The sequence below is a fragment of the Podarcis cretensis genome (genome assembly GCF_951804945.1).
Source record: "Podarcis cretensis genome assembly, chromosome: 14".
Taxonomy (NCBI): domain Eukaryota; kingdom Metazoa; phylum Chordata; class Lepidosauria; order Squamata; family Lacertidae; genus Podarcis; species Podarcis cretensis.
Window position 1 is genome coordinate 42,472,040 of NC_137183.1, and position 16,897 is coordinate 42,488,936.

The 16,897-nt window shown below is 45.9% G+C and overlaps 1 protein-coding gene across 2 annotated transcripts in view; it reads right to left on the minus strand.

Moving 5' to 3' along the window:
- The window catches only part of DCUN1D3 (defective in cullin neddylation 1 domain containing 3), a 37,408-nt gene extending 20,553 nt beyond the window's left edge, over positions 1 to 16,855 (minus strand). The window contains exons 1-2 of one of the 2 annotated variants that reach the window (XM_079953990.1): positions 16,749 to 16,855; positions 11,393 to 11,517 (exon numbers count right to left, since the gene is read on the minus strand). The gene's annotated coding sequence lies outside the window, so the exon portion shown is untranslated. Of the gene's footprint in view, positions 1 to 2,043; positions 2,064 to 11,392; positions 11,518 to 16,748 lie in introns of those variants that run through there. The other variant, XM_079953991.1, reaches the window with a different exon arrangement.
- Positions 16,856 to 16,897: the final 42 nt, after the last annotated feature.

Consider the following 16,897-nt stretch of genomic DNA (forward strand, 5'->3'; position numbering starts at 1 on the left):
GAAGAGGAGAAGTTGAACTATGTGAGACACACACTCACACATCCCCAAACAAATGCTTTTGTATCAGCAATTCAAACATTTCTTTTGAAATGTAGATCTGGAGCGTGGAACAGTAATTATTCTATTTCTCTCATGCACCAGCTACAGGATATATCTTTCTTTATATCACAATATTTCAAGCTCTAAATAATTCCCTTTCATGTGCAGCACTATGAAGGTCCTTCTCAGATTGAGTATGTCTGCACTGATTTCTCCTGTCTATGAAGTACTGGGTTTCCCCCGGGCTTCCATTGTGTCAAGGCTGGCCCACAACCTGCAATGTGGAAATCTAAATCCCAGGATCAGAATAAATGATGCACATCCCATAGGTTTTGCTTAAGTGGATTGACAGTGCGGTGAGCCAATTTTAGCATTCAGGTTCTCACCGAAGACTTCAGCAAAGCAGCATAGGAGGGGGAGGAGGGACATCAGCTGGACCAGGAGATAGAAACACCAGAAGAAACAAGGGGAAGAGCTTCTAATTTCTAGAAATCTAATCTCTAAATCTCAGTAAGACATATTCTCAATCTGCACCATTAAGAACGCACAAGATTCTTAGTAGGGCCATGACCTTCACCTCACTGGACAAGCCTTTCCAAGAAAAAATAGTGTCACATCCACCATATACATAAACCAGTTTTAAATGCTTTTAAGAGTTACGTCTTTCCCCAGAGGAAAGATGTCCATATCGTGCTATCAGCTTCATAATTTTTGACCTAGCAATATATTGTGAATCATGATGTGTGTTATGCAAAATTCACAACATGGGAAGAACTGTGAAGCCAATCAATGCCTCTACATTGCTCCATCCTTATTTCAAACACTGTGATATATCGGTACAGTGGTACCTCAGTCCCACCCCCCCACCCCCATTTTCTCTATTTAATTTGCAGGCCACCCTTTGCACCTTGGTTTTCAAATGTTTCGGAAGTTGAACGGTCTTCCAGAGCATATTACGTTCGAAAACCAAGGTACCACTGCATATCGCAATGTTTAGCTGGTGATATATCACAATGTTGAAAACAAGACAACACCCAGCCCTACTGTTTGCCTCTAGATACAGTGGTACCTCAGGTTATATACGCTTCAGGTTACATACGCTTCAGGGTTACAGACTCCGCTAACCCAGAAATAATGCTTCAGGTTAAGAACTTTGCTTCAGGATGAGAAAAGAAATCATGCTCCGGCAGGAGGCCCCATTAGCTAAAGTGGTGCTTCAGGTTAAGAACAGTTTCAGGTTAAGTACAGACCTCCGGAACGAATTAAGTACTTAACCTGAGGTACCACTGTAGTTCCATCCTAATTTCAAGCATCGTGATATATCAATATATTGTGATGTTTAGCTGGTGATACATCGCAATGTTGAAAACGAGATATTGCCCAGCCCTAACTGATAGAGCTCTTTTCGATCCAGAAACCTTTGGGGTAAAGCAGAGCTTGGGGAGGGTGCAGCCTTTGGCCTAATTTCAGGTGGGTGGAAGGAGTCCGAGGGAGGAAAGGAGTTTGGAGGGTGGGAAATGGGAGGAGGAACCTGAAACAGATGGAGTAATAGAAGGAGACAGAGTGAAAGCTGCATGCAAATTATCAGTTCACATCTGTGGAAAGAGTGACCTGTCCCTTCCTATGCTGTCCACCAGGGCAGCAGCACAGGCAGAGAGAAAGGAATGGGTGGCCCCACTCACTTTAGATTCTGGCCTCACTGCCAACAAGTAGACAAAATACCACCACCCCAAGAATGAAATGCTCAACAAAATAAAGGTTTCCCATCACTGGTATAAAGCAACAGAGGAGATGGCTGCAAAACCATCTCTGTTTCTAAGCGCCTGCCAGTAGAGCTTAAGGAACTCGGATGATGAGAGGGGTTTTCTAGCTTGGATGCAGGCGAGACACAGAGGCTTTCCTCAACAGCACCTGCCAAAACATGCATTCAGTTCTACTGTACCTTAATGCAATGAGAATCCAAATGCTTTTGTTACTGCTAAATAATTCCCACAAGCCACTTGCAATCTGCAGAGCCCTTTGTGGTCTGTCTGCTTCATTCATACACCCTGTGTGTTATTATTTCACAAGTGAAGAACCAACTCTGACCAAAATTTGGCTGGGCCGTGGCAGAGGTGGGACTTCCAATGCTGCTCTCCTAGGTGGAGAATCCAAGGACTGCATTTCCTCCTGGGCAACCTTCTGGGAGCCATATACCAGTGGTGGCAGGTTTGCCGCTGACCTAGCTCCCTGACTGCACACCACGGCAACCAAATGCTAAGCCAGGGGCTTTTAATTCATTAAAAAGCAGAGCTGACATGTGCTCGAGTGAGGGATGAGCCTTGCAATCCAATATGGAGGGTGTATGTTAGGGGGTGGGGAACCTTTTCCAGCTCAATGGCCACATTCTACTCTGGGCAACCTTTTCCGGGGGCCATATGCCAGTGACGGGCAAGGCCAGAGACAAAGCTGGGCAGAGCAAGCAATGTAAATTTTGCCTTTGTACACACATTCACACACCCCTATCTGCCCTCCATGTAGGCAAGCAACAGACATTATCAATATTCAATGACACATTTCCAGCAAGGCAAAAACACTTACGGAGGGCCAGTGAATATGACGTGTCTTACAGGGAAGGGGTGTGCTGGGGAGAGTCCCAAAGGCCAGACAGAGAAACTTGGATGGGTGAATTTACCCTAAGGCTATAGTTCCCCACCAATGAAATTGTATAGTGTTTCTCAAACTTGGGTCTCCAGCTGTTTTTGGAATACAACTCCCATCATCTCTAGGTAGCAAGACCAGTGGTCAAGGATGGTGGAAATTGTAGCCCCAAAACAGCTGGAAATCCAAGTTTGGGAAACACTAATCTAATGATCTAAGAGCCAAATGCTGTCTAGTGGTTTTACCCCCCCCCAAAAAAAAAACCCTACCATACCTTTGCACTATATACAGTCTCAATGGCAAAATCTATCTTGCAAACTGAAGAGCTGTCAGCAGTTCCACAACTGTAATAAAAGTCACCGTGGATGTACTTCAAAGAACCAGCAACCCCCCCATCCGCTGGCAACTTTAACACTTGGATGTTAAGTGACCCACTACTGACAATAGCCCTGGTCCAAAATCAGGTGGGTGGGGTAGTAAGGAGACAAATTTAAATAGGTTGTGACTGTGCTAAACACACCATGGTGTCCCTGGAGAAGCATGTTGTGTTTGCAGCAACAAGGAGGGCGCAGACGCCGCCTCTACAAAGCCAAACATTCTTTTTCGTCTTCAGGCCAAGCGGCTTCTATAAAGGAAACAGCAGTTCCTGGCTGGAGAGTTAGAAGAGCAACACATTCCAGCCTGTTCAGGAAAGGTTGCTAACAAAGCTAATTTGCATGCCACTGTTTACATATAAATATGCAAGTCTGATGAAACCGTCGCTGTTAAAGCACACTTTTATTTTGAGGACACTGGGTAGGTGAGGACAATTTCTGTACAGAGGAAGGAAAGGAGAACAACTCAGGAGGAAGGAACTGGGCACCAACTGGGAGTAGTCACCAACCGGTCTAAATCATTTGACAAACCTGCATGAGCAACTGTTCCAAGTGTTCAGTTGGGCCTCAAAGTCCCAGTAAGGACCATGTTGCACTCTTAAATGCTTTGTGCAGGCCTGAAATAGCTCTCTAAAAGAGATTCCACAACTAGCAAGGGAGGCAGCTGTAGTTGCAACTGATATTCTTTGTCACCACTGCACACCAACATTAGCCTCCATAGAAAGATGTAGATAGTATCTCTAGAGCAGGTGTGGTACACTTTCAGACATCCAGATGGAGCTGATCTACAACTCCCATTTGTCCTAGCAAGCATGGCCAGGGGGGCAGAGATGATGGCAGCTGTGGTTCAGCAACACCTGGAGGGCCAAAAGTTTCCCCACACCTGCTCCAGACCAAGGCGTTATGCTTTGGAAGCTAACATTGCCATCGTTTTCTTAGATCTAAACCCAGCTTTCTTAACCAAAGCCCTTAAAGTGGCCTGGGACAAAAACCAGGGGTCTGCACTCCTGCATCCACTACCCATTTTCAGGGCCATAAGGCAAGGTAGGCAGACTCCAAGCTTGTAGGATCTGGGTTTGCGGTGTGTGTGTGTTTTACTAGAACACCAACATCCACCAAGCAGAGACAAGGGCAAAATAGTGGCTATGGGGGTGGAGCCAGATGCAGAGTGGAGCTTGGAGTAGAGCCTATTCCTTCCTGCATCCCACAAGTCACAGATTGCCAGACCTTGTATGTGCAACTGCAAATCTGTATCCCAGATCTGCTTTCTCACCCAAATCAACAGATCAAGGACAGCCTTTCTGAACGTGAATGCTTTAATCTTAGGCTACTGCTGCTACAGGGGGGTGCTCCCAGGGACTGTTATTGATAGGAAACAACATAACGTGAGGCTGAGATTCTGCTTCTCACATGCTCCTTACAATGCCCCAAGTGTAGTGGTAGCCCACGTGGTGCCCTCTAGATGTTGTTGGACTACAGTTCCCATCATCCTTAGTCATGCCAGATGGGGCTGATGGGAAGTGTAGTCCAACAAGACTTGATGTATCTGGGATTAAGTTTGCTTTGATAGCTTAAGCAGGCTTTCAACCTGTGGATAGCACAGAATAGTGGTAGCAGTCGGGACGGCACACGGGGAGAAGGGACTGACAGCTGAGTGCCACTTCCCTTCAAGATGTGCTGATTTAATGCATCCTTCAGATCTAATACATTCAACCTCAGCAACTTTGCTGAGCAAAACGGTAAGAAACATGGTAGATTGATCTGATGTTGCTGTTTGCAGCTGAGAAAGGGCAACAGTTTGCAAAATGAAACAGACATTTAAAAGCTCTTCTTCTACTTATTAAAAACACATGTTCACAGGGAGATTGCTACCAGATGCTGACTTTTAACAAATGATCGGCATATTGATTGCCACTCGGCCCTGCTGCTGTGTAATCAAAATATTGATTAACTATACAATAAAGCAAAAGTTTAAATGGAGAGAAAAGCCGCGTTTTGGCAAAAACTGTAGCGCTCCCTAGGAAATGTGCGTGTTGACAAGTGTTATTTCTTATTTCTTCAGAACCACCTTTAATAAATATTGCAAAACATCAACAGCTGAATACGCTGGGATGCCAAATCTCCATCTTGATATCCAAAGCGGCCTCTTAGCAGAGCAGGCTCCAGAAGGCTTCGAGTTCAGGGAGGGTTGCAGCTCCCTGAAGCAGCAAGGAAGAACAAGAAAATCAACAGGCCCCCAACGTTCACCCCTGAGCACACCATGACATGCGCTACCAAGAATCCACTGAGCAAAGACGCTGTCGGGATTGGACGCATTAGATCAGCACATCGGAAGGGAAGTCTTCACAGGCACACTCAACACACCAAATCCACAGAGACACTTGCCCTTGGTTACAGCAGGGAAAAGGTTCAAAACACTTTTGTTTACTGACTTGGAGAGGTCTGCTATACCAAGGATGAGCAATTCCTGCTCTTGGCCACCGTTTACTATCAACACCAGTGCAGAATGGAATGTTTTCTGCAGAAAGTTTATTGCAATGGAAAAAAATATAAAAAACCTTCCAAAACAATTTTCTACGGACAGTTACACCATTTCTAAAAATGAACTGTTTCATAAAATTAATTAATAACATAACGAATGGACACAACAGCACTGCATTGCAGCAGAAACACTCATAAGTAGCAGGGGAGAGATTCAAGAGGAAAGCTGTGCTGTTTTCAGCATGGCGCAGAGGTTAAAGAAGACCTGGGAGACCAGGGTTCAAATCCCCACCCCGCAAGGAAGCTCAGTGGGTGATCATGGAGACTAATCACCATCTCTCAGTCTAAACCGCCTCACAGGGTTGTCGTGAGGATAAAATGGGGAGGGAGAGAACCATGAATGCCACCTTGAGCTCCTTGCAGGAAAAGCGAGATATAAATGGAATAAAATTAAAATTAAAACAAACAATCCAAAGGGAGGGGGGAATGAGAATATATTAGCAGCTCTCCTAGTTGTTTGGGGAGGGGTATAGGGTTTTTTTGGAGTGGGGAGCAAAGGAAGGAGCATAGCTCAGTGTTCACAGCATGTGCTTTACATTCAGAAGGTCCCAGGTTCGTCCTTTTGTCTCCAGGAAGAGATTGCTGTCTGAAATCCTTGAGAGCCACTGCCAGTTGGTTTAGTAGCAGACACTGCTGAGCTAGATGGACTAAGGGCAGATCTATTACCATACACTTATAGGACATCCAAGGCACATTTAAAGCATGTGATTTCCCCCAAAGGATCCTGGGAACTCTGCTTTGTTAAGGGTACTGTGAATTGTAGCTCTGTGAGCTGGAAACGACACTTCCCAGGATTCTTTGGGGGGGAGTCAGGTGTTTTAAATGTGTGTTCGGTGTGCTTTAAATGTATAGTGGGTGCATTTGCCATACTTATCTGATTCCGTATAAGACGGCTTCTTCAAGTTCCACATCTGGATAACTGGAGGTGCAGATGTGAGACCTGGTTGTCTCCAAGGCCTCCCCTCCTGGGTGTTGTAAGTAAGGAAACTCCCAGGCTTGATGTAAGCAGCTCCCAGGCCCTCCTCAAGAGTGATTGTACCAATACCTCTGCACCCAACATAAGGACGGACATAGTGAAAGTACAAGCTGTTCAACACTGGAACAGACCGTCTTGGAAGACCGTGGACTCTCCTTCACTAAGAGGTTTCCAAGCAGAGGCTGGCTGGCCGACTATCAGAGGGACACGGCATCAGCAGATTTCTTGAGCAGCAGGAGGTGGGCAAGGTGACCTGTGAGGTCCCTTTATGACTCTGAAGACGTAGAAAAATCTGGCTGAGATTGCCTGCGCTTGGCACCTCTGAGGAACCAGCTGCCGATTATATTAGATACTGAAATCTGGAAAAGTTTTATCATATCTGGCTCCAACTTATGTACTTTTGCTTTAAAAATTGAGGCTGATACTGCCCATCATTGAAAAAAATAACACAGATTATTAAGAATGTTGGAGTGAACAACCTTTCTTCTGCCAAAGACCACATTCCTTCAGGAGCCAGTACCAAAAGTTTGTTCATTCCCTCTTTTGGATACCCTCTTCTCACCCTCCAGGAGGCAGCTTGCAAACGGACAAATCTCTCTTGCCAGAGGCTTTTGGAGAGAGACCAAGTACTAGGCTGGCCAGTGGGGGTAAAAATGAGGCCAGGGCCACTGCACCTTTAACCATTGACTGGATATAGCTCAGTCAGTAGCGCATGAGACTCTTAATCTCAAGGTTTGATGCCCACGCCGGGCAACAGATTCCTACACTGCAGGGAGTTGGACTAGATGACCCTCAGGGTCCCTTCCAACTCTACTGTTCTGTGATTCTAAGGATGCAGACTAGGGAATTTCAACAGGTGTAATTGGCATGGCAAGCAACAGGAACACAGGAAGTTTAATAATAATAATAATAATAATAATAATAATAATAATAATAATAATAATTTATTTATACCCAGCCGCTCTGGGCGGCTTCCAATCAAATGTTAAAAACAATACAGCATTAAATATTAAAAACTTCCCTAAACAGGGCTGCCTTCAGATGTCTTTTAAAAAGAAGATAGCTGCTTATTTCCTTCACATCTGAAGGGAGGGCGTTCCACAGGGTGGGCGCCACTACCGGGAAGGCCCTCTGTCTGGTTCCTTGTAACCTCACTTCTCGCAATGAGGGAATCACCAGAAGGCCCTTGGTGCTGGATCTCAGTGTCCGGCCTGAACGATGGGGGTGGAGACTCTCCTTCAGGTATACAGGACCGAGGCCGTTTAGGGCTTTAAAGGTCAGCACCAACACTCTGAATTGTGCTCGGAAACGTACTGGGAGCCAATGCAGATCTCTCAGGACTGGTGTTATGTGGTCCCGGCGGCCACTCCCAGTCAACAGTCTAGTTGCCGCCTTCTGGATTAATTGCAGTTTCCGGGTCACCTTCAAAGGTAGCCCCACGTAGTGTGCATTGCAGTAGTCCAAGTGGGAGATAACTAGAGCATGCACCACTCTGGCCAGACAGTCCGCAGGCAGGTAGGATCTCAGCCTGCCTACCAGATGGAGCTGGTAGACAGCTGCCCTGGACACAGAATTAACCTGTGCCTCCATGGACAGCTGTGAGTCCAGAATGACTCCTGAGCCAGACCATTCGTTAGCTCAGCATGGCTTCCTACACTGACTGGCAGCAGTTCTCCAGAACGTTAGGCGGTTGTCTTTCCCCAGCTCCACCTGGAGATGCCAGGGACTGAACCTTCAAAGCAGCTGCTCTGCCTACTGTTATGGCTGTTCCCCCAAATGATTTGGCTGTGTTGTTCTTAGTCAGAAAAAGTGACCCATCTCGCTCAGTATTGTCTACACGTCCTGATAGTGGCTCTCCAGGGTTTCATACAAGTCTATCCCTGCCCTACCCAGAGATGCCAAGATGCATGTAGAGGGACCTTCTACATGCCACGCAGATGCTCTGTTACTGAGCTATGGCCCTTCCCACACAGCTCTCAGGGGGTGCCAAAAGCAGCCAGGGGAAAGTTTTCAGTCCCTTCTTTTTCTCTCTCTCTTAACATTTTTAAGGGAAGAGTCCCGTCTACGCAATTTGCAGATATTCAAATAGAAATACTTTCAATAAAACCATGAACGGCTTGAAAAGTATACACTTTGTCAATTTCCAACACCACCATGCCTTGCCCTCAATCAAATATTTTGTTTCAACTCTTTGACTATTGGAATAACTTTTTCTTTTAAAGATACAGGGCAATGGGACATTTTCCAGAGTTTTCTGGGAAATTTGCCAAGGCAAAGTTTTCCAGAAAACCCACATCACTATCTGGGAAATGCGTGTGTTCTTGAAAAGGGGGTGTGTGTGCGAGGGGGAACCAGCAACCCAGATGCAAATCTGCATTTCCCTAAAACTCTGAGCCAAGCTATACATCCTGGTAATAGTGTGTTTACAACTGCGTGCTTAGATGTATGGCCAGTGTTTCCTTTCGGTTTGTTTGGTTTTTTAAGCAGCGACTAGGAAGTGCAATGAAGAGGGAGTGGCTTAACCCATTCCCCATATACCACTTTCCCACTGTTATTCCCCCATCCCCCCCCCCCCCCCGCAAAGTGCTAGTTTCAGCAGACAGCACCAATGTGTGCAACTAGCAGCTTAAACAGATATCATTTTCTGGTGATCAAGAGCTAATCCCCTACTTTGTAGATCTCATTTGGATTTCACCACCACTTGTTTGTTTCCTGAGGTTAGAGCATGGTGCTGATAGCGCCAAGGTTGCAGGTTCGATCCCCGTATGGGATGGCTGCCTGTTTCCACATTGCAGGGGGTTGGACTAGATGATCCTTAGGGTCCCTTCCAACTCTACAATTCTAAGAAAGCACTTGCCACACTTCTAAGGGCACAACTGTAAACACATCCTTAATGAAACGTATAGTTTAGCCCTCACATGCATTTTGTAATGGTCCAGACATGGGGCTGTATCCAATGCAAGCCTTACTCAGAGTTGGATACAATCCTTGAGATCTAGTCGCCCACGTATGAGACTGAGAGTTCCCCCACTTTAAAAATTACCATATTGGCCTGAATATAAGCCTCACTTTTTCCCCAAATTCCGACAGTGAAAAGTGAGAGTGCGGCTTAAATTCGCGAACTTACAAAAATTGGCTTTTGCAATATTGCTGCTAAAACAGACATACGGTAAAATGGAATGGGTGTGAGTGTCTGTGGAATTTTAAGGGAGTGGCTTATATTTGGATACTGTCTTTTTTTCTTTTTTCCCCTTAGTTTTAAAGGTGCAGCTTATATTCAGGCCAATACGGTATTTATTATGTTTCTATCTCACCTTTGCTTCAAAGAGCCCAAGGTAATGCATATGCTTCTCTACTCCCCCATTGTATCCTCACATCAACCCTGGAGATAGGCTAAGCTGAGAGATGGGGACTGGCCCAAGGCCACCTGGGAAGGCATATGGTTGAGCAGGGCCCCACTCAGTTGCCTTAAGCAAGCCTCAGCTTCTCCCCAGTCCCATTTGTTTTATCAGGATTAACTCTGCATGCCTGCTTTAGCTTCCTGTAGAAGCGAATGCACATAACTCTGAACACACAAAGTGCCGCATAACTGCCAAGCATTGTTCTTGGCCACCCACATGCTCACTGTTGAAAAACAAAACACCTTGTGCCTTGAACTCAAGGCCCTCAAGACGACAGCATCTCACATTCCACCACCACGGGTTCAGCAGCCCCTAAGAGAGACCCACTTCACAGAACTCTAGCTAGTTCTGCCTAAAAAGCTACTTCATAGCAGTCAACACGGAAAAAGCAGCAAGCAAATCCAGCACAGCTTTTAACAGCCCCCATCGTGCTACTGCTGAGATCCCAGACGCCTTTGACCACCCCTTGATTGTCACTTAGCAGCAGCCAATCCATGAGGAATCCCGAACTATTTCCATTTCAGCTGGTAATGGTAAGAGCTGCACCTTTAAGACCTGATGCTTGAGCTTGCCCTTTTCCTCTGCCCTTCCTACCCCTTTTTCCTTATGTGCCATGTCTTTTAGATAACAAGCCAGAGGGCAGAGACTGTCTTATTACTGTCCCTTGTAATAAGAGCCTTCTTGGCTAAAGAGCAGGGTAAAAAGGCTATAAATAAAATGCAAGTTGTCTTCATTGTGTGGTATTGCATCATCCCTGGGATAAATCAAACACCAGTGATTTGTAGCATTATTTAATGTGGATATTCTCAACTACAACAAATTGGATTTCCTTTATTCTTCACTCTGCAGTCCCGCCTTTACTTCTTTTGAACCTTTCTTCAGTTCCTGCATATCCTTGCAGAATGGGAAAGTCCATATGTGTGTCTACTACAACCACAAATTCCTTAATATGTGACTTTAAAGATGCAGTACTGTACACATTTAGGAAACTACCATGACATTTGAGGTGGAGATTGGTGGCGATGAGGAGGTGAGAGATGTGGGAAATTGAGGCGCATCGCTATATGTCCTGTTATCACCAAGTGTGCAAATAGGGAGAGGGAATTATTCTACTGTGGAAATCTTAAAACTTTTCTACAAATAAACAAAGGTGTTCTGGGGAGGGGGTGGGAATCCAGTGCAACTAACAGTATAACAGAGAAGTTTAAGAGTTTCCATTGGAACGAAGCTAACACAACCAGGTTGTTAATCTACCAGCATCTCCAGCATTAACACTGCTTGATGGGAAGGACAACTTTTCATTCCTTCTCCGAAGCTTCCTGACTTGCAATCACAACACAGCTAAGGGAGCATTTCCCCCTCTCCTCCCCACCACCTCCTAAGCCTGAGCAGCGCAGATCTTTACAGAAGCAGATACATACCTGGTTTTTTCTGGCAAGGTATTCCAAGGGTGCCTCTTCTCTCGCAGTGAGTGTATAGACCATGAGCCCAACAGCAGTGGTCACAAGTCTTCAAAGCACGCCTGGGCATTCAGGAAGTCCAGAACCTACAATTTCAAAATAGTTACTTTTAATTTTTTATTTTTTAAAAAGGAGAGATAGTATAGGTTTTCAGTTACAGGTAAAAATCTGGGAAAGATGTCCTGTCCAGTGGTTAAGATCCTAATCTTATCCACCCAACATTGATGGTACGCACCCACCCACCCACCTTCCTTGTTGATTATTACCTTTCCATCCAGACTGTTAAAACTCTTGCCAGTTTTTAATGCGTATCAGCAGTGAAGCATCCAAAACGGAATGCCTAGTTGCCATTTTGGGGCTTGATGGTTTGTAAGTCATATTTTTCAATATGACCGTCTGGCTCCTGAAATTCATTCTGATTGTGCAGATAAAATAGATCAGGTACAATTCTACAAGATGTGTTGCTGGTGTGTGAAAACAGTCAAGATCCAAGGATCCCCAGGCATGCATCTCCAGATGGTGGAGATGTCAAGTGCCATTCTGACGCCCGGGCATCTTCACTTGGTCGTAAGTGGCCAATAAAAAGGTAAAGGTAAAGGTACCCCTGCCCGTACGGGCCAGTCTTGACAGACTCTGGGGTTGTGCGCCCATCTCACTTAAGAGGCCAGGGGCCAGCGCTGTCCGGAGACACTTCCGGGTCACGTGGCCAGCGTGACATCGCTGCTCTGGCGAGCCAGAGTCGCACACGGAAACGCCGTTTACCTTCCCGCTGGTAAGCGGTCCCTATTTATCTACTTGCACCCGGAGGTGCTTTCGAACTGCTAGGTTGGCAGGCGCTGGGACCGAGCAGCGGGAGCGCACCCCGCCGCAGGGATTCGAACCGCCGACCTTTCGATCGGCAAGCCCTAGGCGCTGAGGCTTTAACCCACAGCGCCACCTGCGTCCCAGAAGTGGCCAATAGCCAGGTGCAAAATGGACCTGGCAACTTTTGAATGCTGCCTATGTGACAACTATATTACAATCAAAATTCTTACTACTACTGAAGGCTCAAACTATCAACATTTGTAAAGATAAAATAAAGGCAGCCTGTAGATTTGATGCTACAGAGAACGTCTAAATCCACCCCATCACACATAACAGTGCTAGAAAGTGATGCTTGTTGGGCCATGCTTTGGTCTTCATGCTAAAGCTTAAAGTGGGGCAGGAAGAAGCGTTAGCTTGGAGCATTGGAAATCTCATGGTCTCCAGAGCTTATTCAGATTCACTGGTCGGGTAGCATAAGGGGCTAGGGTTTTGCATATTTGATGTTAACCATTCAAAACCAGAATTATCGCAGGAGTGAAACGTATCTTTCTCTTGCAAGTTGGCACCCAGCACATTTGTGGAAATGACCTACAAATTATGGTAATTACATGCAGCTAATATATGCAACTTGCTCTAGCCCTTGGGCTTCAGATACATTTCCAAAGCTACCACCCTTTCTTGAATGTTTGAAACAAATTGCTAAGCCCTCCATCACTGAAGTTGCTCAGCTGGGGATGGGAAGGAGGACTGGAATGAGATGCCTGCTGGAGGAGCAAAGGTAGCCATGTTGACCCATTAAAAAAAAAAAAATCAAAATTCCAATATTAAGGAAATACACCTCTATTAGAAAGGCCAACTGAGAGTCTGTGCTGTGCAAAAAGTGATCTGTGAGTCTTAAGGAAGATGAAGTTCTTCTTTAGGAGTCCAGTGCCATGAAGCTGCCTAGTTGGCTGTCGGCTAGACAACAAATATCTAATACCTAACAGGGTTGCTGTGAGGAAAAAACAGGGAAGGGGAGAACCATGTGCTGTCTGAGGAAAGGTGGGATATAAACGCAATAATACTAATAAAAATAGCATTTGGTAAGGCCACAGTCTCCCCACCTCTGCTTTGAGTAGCACAGCAAGGCAATTGAAAAAAGCAGAGCTTCCAGGAGCTTTAGAGGAAATTTGTGGTTCAAAAGTCTATTCAAAGAATTTAAGGGATAGGCATCCCACTGGAGTCCAAAGCCATTCTGGAAGAGACAGAGCATCAATTGTTTTGGCCAGATTGCCTGAAGAGTGCAAACATTCTTCTCAATGGTAGCCGTAAAAGGAAACAACTTCCAGTTAATGTTTGCTTAACCACTGCTTGCAACAATTGTTAGTCATTTCTCATTAACAAACACGTTTCTATTACACTGCCACAAATTGGTTAACTTAACACTATGGCCTTGGCATCCTGTTACCACTGCGTACATATTTAAATGTGTGTGTGGAGGGGTAAACCTGTGGCCCTCCAGCTGTTGTTGGACTACAACTCCCATCATCCTTGACCGTTGGTCATGCTGGCAGGAGCTGATGGGTGGGACTGCCCAACCGTGGCTGGAAGAATATCTCTGATTTAAATGGATAATCCAAAATATCCACTAGCCATCCCTGATTTAAATGGATTGTCCAAAATATTTTTTAAGAGCAGCACTTCATTATACTGGCAGTTCTCTTTCATTAAAAAAGACACCCTCAGAAATGCACACCTTAAGAGGATTTGCTTTTTAATAAATAAATAAATAAATAAATAAATAAATAAATAAATAAATAAATCTAGTGGCTGCATTTAAATCTAAATTATAAGAGATATGTATTTTATGAACCTACTTGGCCACAACTTTTTAGCTCAAAGGCCAGTATTTCAGAAACAAAGAAATACAAATTGTGCAAAACGATGTATTTTAGGTTATTAGTATTAACTTTTTTAAAAAATGAATATTGTCACTTTATTTAAAAACACACCTCTGAACTCACTGCTCGCGTAAACACTAAACCCCCTTGGGGGCAGGGTGTTATGCTTTTTTAAAAAAAATCTACCTCCACACCCTTCAGATAGGAAGAGAATATGAATAATGACTGGAAAAGCAAACCACACTGGAATGTGGCGTTTTGTTTGCACGTTTCCTACACAGCCAGTTAAAAAAAAGGGAACACATTTTCTACAGTTAGGGAAATCCCACTTCTCGTTTCACTAGCTACAAAGCACTTTCGTTGTTATCCCTTAATTCTTCAGAGAAAAAGACACCCAACTATCTCTTTGACAACCACTGCACACTCCTCCCCAAGACCTGGATCCTGTACCTGAGCCACACAAAAAAGAGTAAGTACCACAAAAAGATTGGGGAGCCCCCAAGCAGGACCCAAACACAAGAGCGCTCTCCCTCCTGTGGTTTCAAAAGCACTACTGCAAGGAAGCAGAGCAAAGCCACCATGGCTAGTAGCCATCAAATACAGGCAATAAAACATCTAAAAGCATATCCAGTACAGATGCAGACTAGGAAAGGTCTCTTACTTAATAAGAGACTTATTGAAAGGGAAAAGGCAACAGAGACAGAGCTGTCACCCCAAAACCTCACCCTGTATGAAGGTGGCAATGAGAAGTCTATACTACTACGAAGGCACCAGCGAAGTCAAGAACACTGAGTGGTAGCTGCTCCACCCCATAAATTAAGTAATCCTCAGCATCTTAGAACAGAAGAAAAGATCTGCTAGTTCAGACCAAAGGCCCATCTAGTCCGGCATTTCATTCCTGGTGGTGGTCACCTGGAATTTTTTGGGAAGCCCACAACCAGGGCATTGAGCCCTTTCCCAGGAAGCCTTTGGTCATCCCTGAGGAGGTGTGCAAGTCTTCTGAACACAATGGATCTGATACTCATTTTTTCCTCACTTCCTCTGCTGTTTGTCTCATGTCTATTTCAGGATGTAAGCTCCTCAGGGCACGGACCTGTCATACCTGTTTTTTTGTAAAGCACCATGTATGTAGATGACACTAAAGAAAGAAATAAGGGAACGGCCTCTTCAGCACTGAGGTATCAACAAGAGGTCATCTTTATCTGACCCTCAATTGTGGAAGCACCTCCAAAATGATGTATTATGACCACAGTCCAATAAATTGACTTCCTGAAAGAGGAGACAGGAGATTGGTGATCTTGCACTACTGGTGGTGGAGAAGGTGTCAGTGTGCCAGACTTTGGGGGCGTGGAGGGGAAGGGACTGACACTTTCCCATTTTCCTCCTCTCACTTGGAGACATTCATTTGGAACAAGAAAAACCACATCCACGTTCCATGTTCACGACTAACACAGATTACAATATTTCACAGTATAGGGAGGTAGCGAAAGCGTGTTTGGGATGGATATAAGCGTAGGCGGAAGAATGACCGAAAAACATCAGTGTCAACTGCCTCTGCATATTAAATGATCTTTAATTTCTGAAAGGGGGAAGTGCCTCCTTCAAAAAGAAAAACCCAAAACCAATGACCACACATTCCAAACATTTATGAGAAAGTGGTGTGCGCATATGTGTTTAACCACAGTTTAACCATCCCACTCTGAGCACACCAGGATGGTTAAAATAGCAGCTTCCATCCTGCCACTACTTCCAAGCCACATATTTAAAAGGTGCAGTCCCACACACTTACTTGGGAGTAAGCCCCTCTGAATTTGGGCAACCTGCCCTGAGAAAACTTGCCCAGGATTGGACCATGGGTGGATCCTTACCTTGTAGCCTAAAAAGGGGAAGGGGGAGTTCCCACCAAAAAAACAAAAACACCCACACAATTTTGTGAGTAAGGGTGGGTTTAATACCACTCCAATCTAAACTCACCCTGGGACACAAAGTGGCAGTGACGCCCCCCCCCCCATCCACACATCCTGGGGTGGGAAGCAAACCTCTGAATTTACCAAGTAAAAACGCACCCAGATCAAGCGGATCCTAACACCTAGCTAAAAGGAGGGGAAGCTTCCACAGACACAAAATCTGACTAGAGACTGCAACCAACTCACCTTCTGAGATAAGGGAGGAGGAGAGACACTTATATTTGGGGTGGGGGTGTTGGGAGAGGTGGGAAGTCAGGGAAGATTTACATGCCCCAAAGTTGGAAGGAGGGGGGGGGAATGGAAGACTCTCTCACCCCCTTCCTCCACTGCCCCTGCTTCCCTCATGGGGACTTTCAGGGCCCCCTCACGACCCACCCCCAACCCCTCCAAGGAAACACGTATCCCCCCACCAGGGCTCCAAATCTTCCTCCTCCCTCTCTCCCCACCCCGAAGCCCCTTCTAACTCGGGGCAGTCCAAAGGGGGAAGAGAGACAGAGAGAGGGGGGCGATGGGGGGGGAGAGCTGAGGACCTTGGCAGTTGCTCAAGGGGGGAGGGGGCAGGGAGCCCGTGTGTGAGGGAAGGGAGTGGGGGTGGGGGAAACCGACGGAAGGCTCCCCAGCCCCATCCCGAAACGGACGGGAAGAGAGACAGCCCAATTCACTCACCCCTCCGCACCAGCTCCTTACAGCGGCCAGGGCTCCCACTCGGGCTCAGCCTCCCCTGCATCACTTCCGGGGGGCGGTGTCCGTTTGGGGAGTCAGCTGGCGACGCGCTGACGCAGGGCGGCGCCCGCGCCGACGTGCCTGACGCCGCA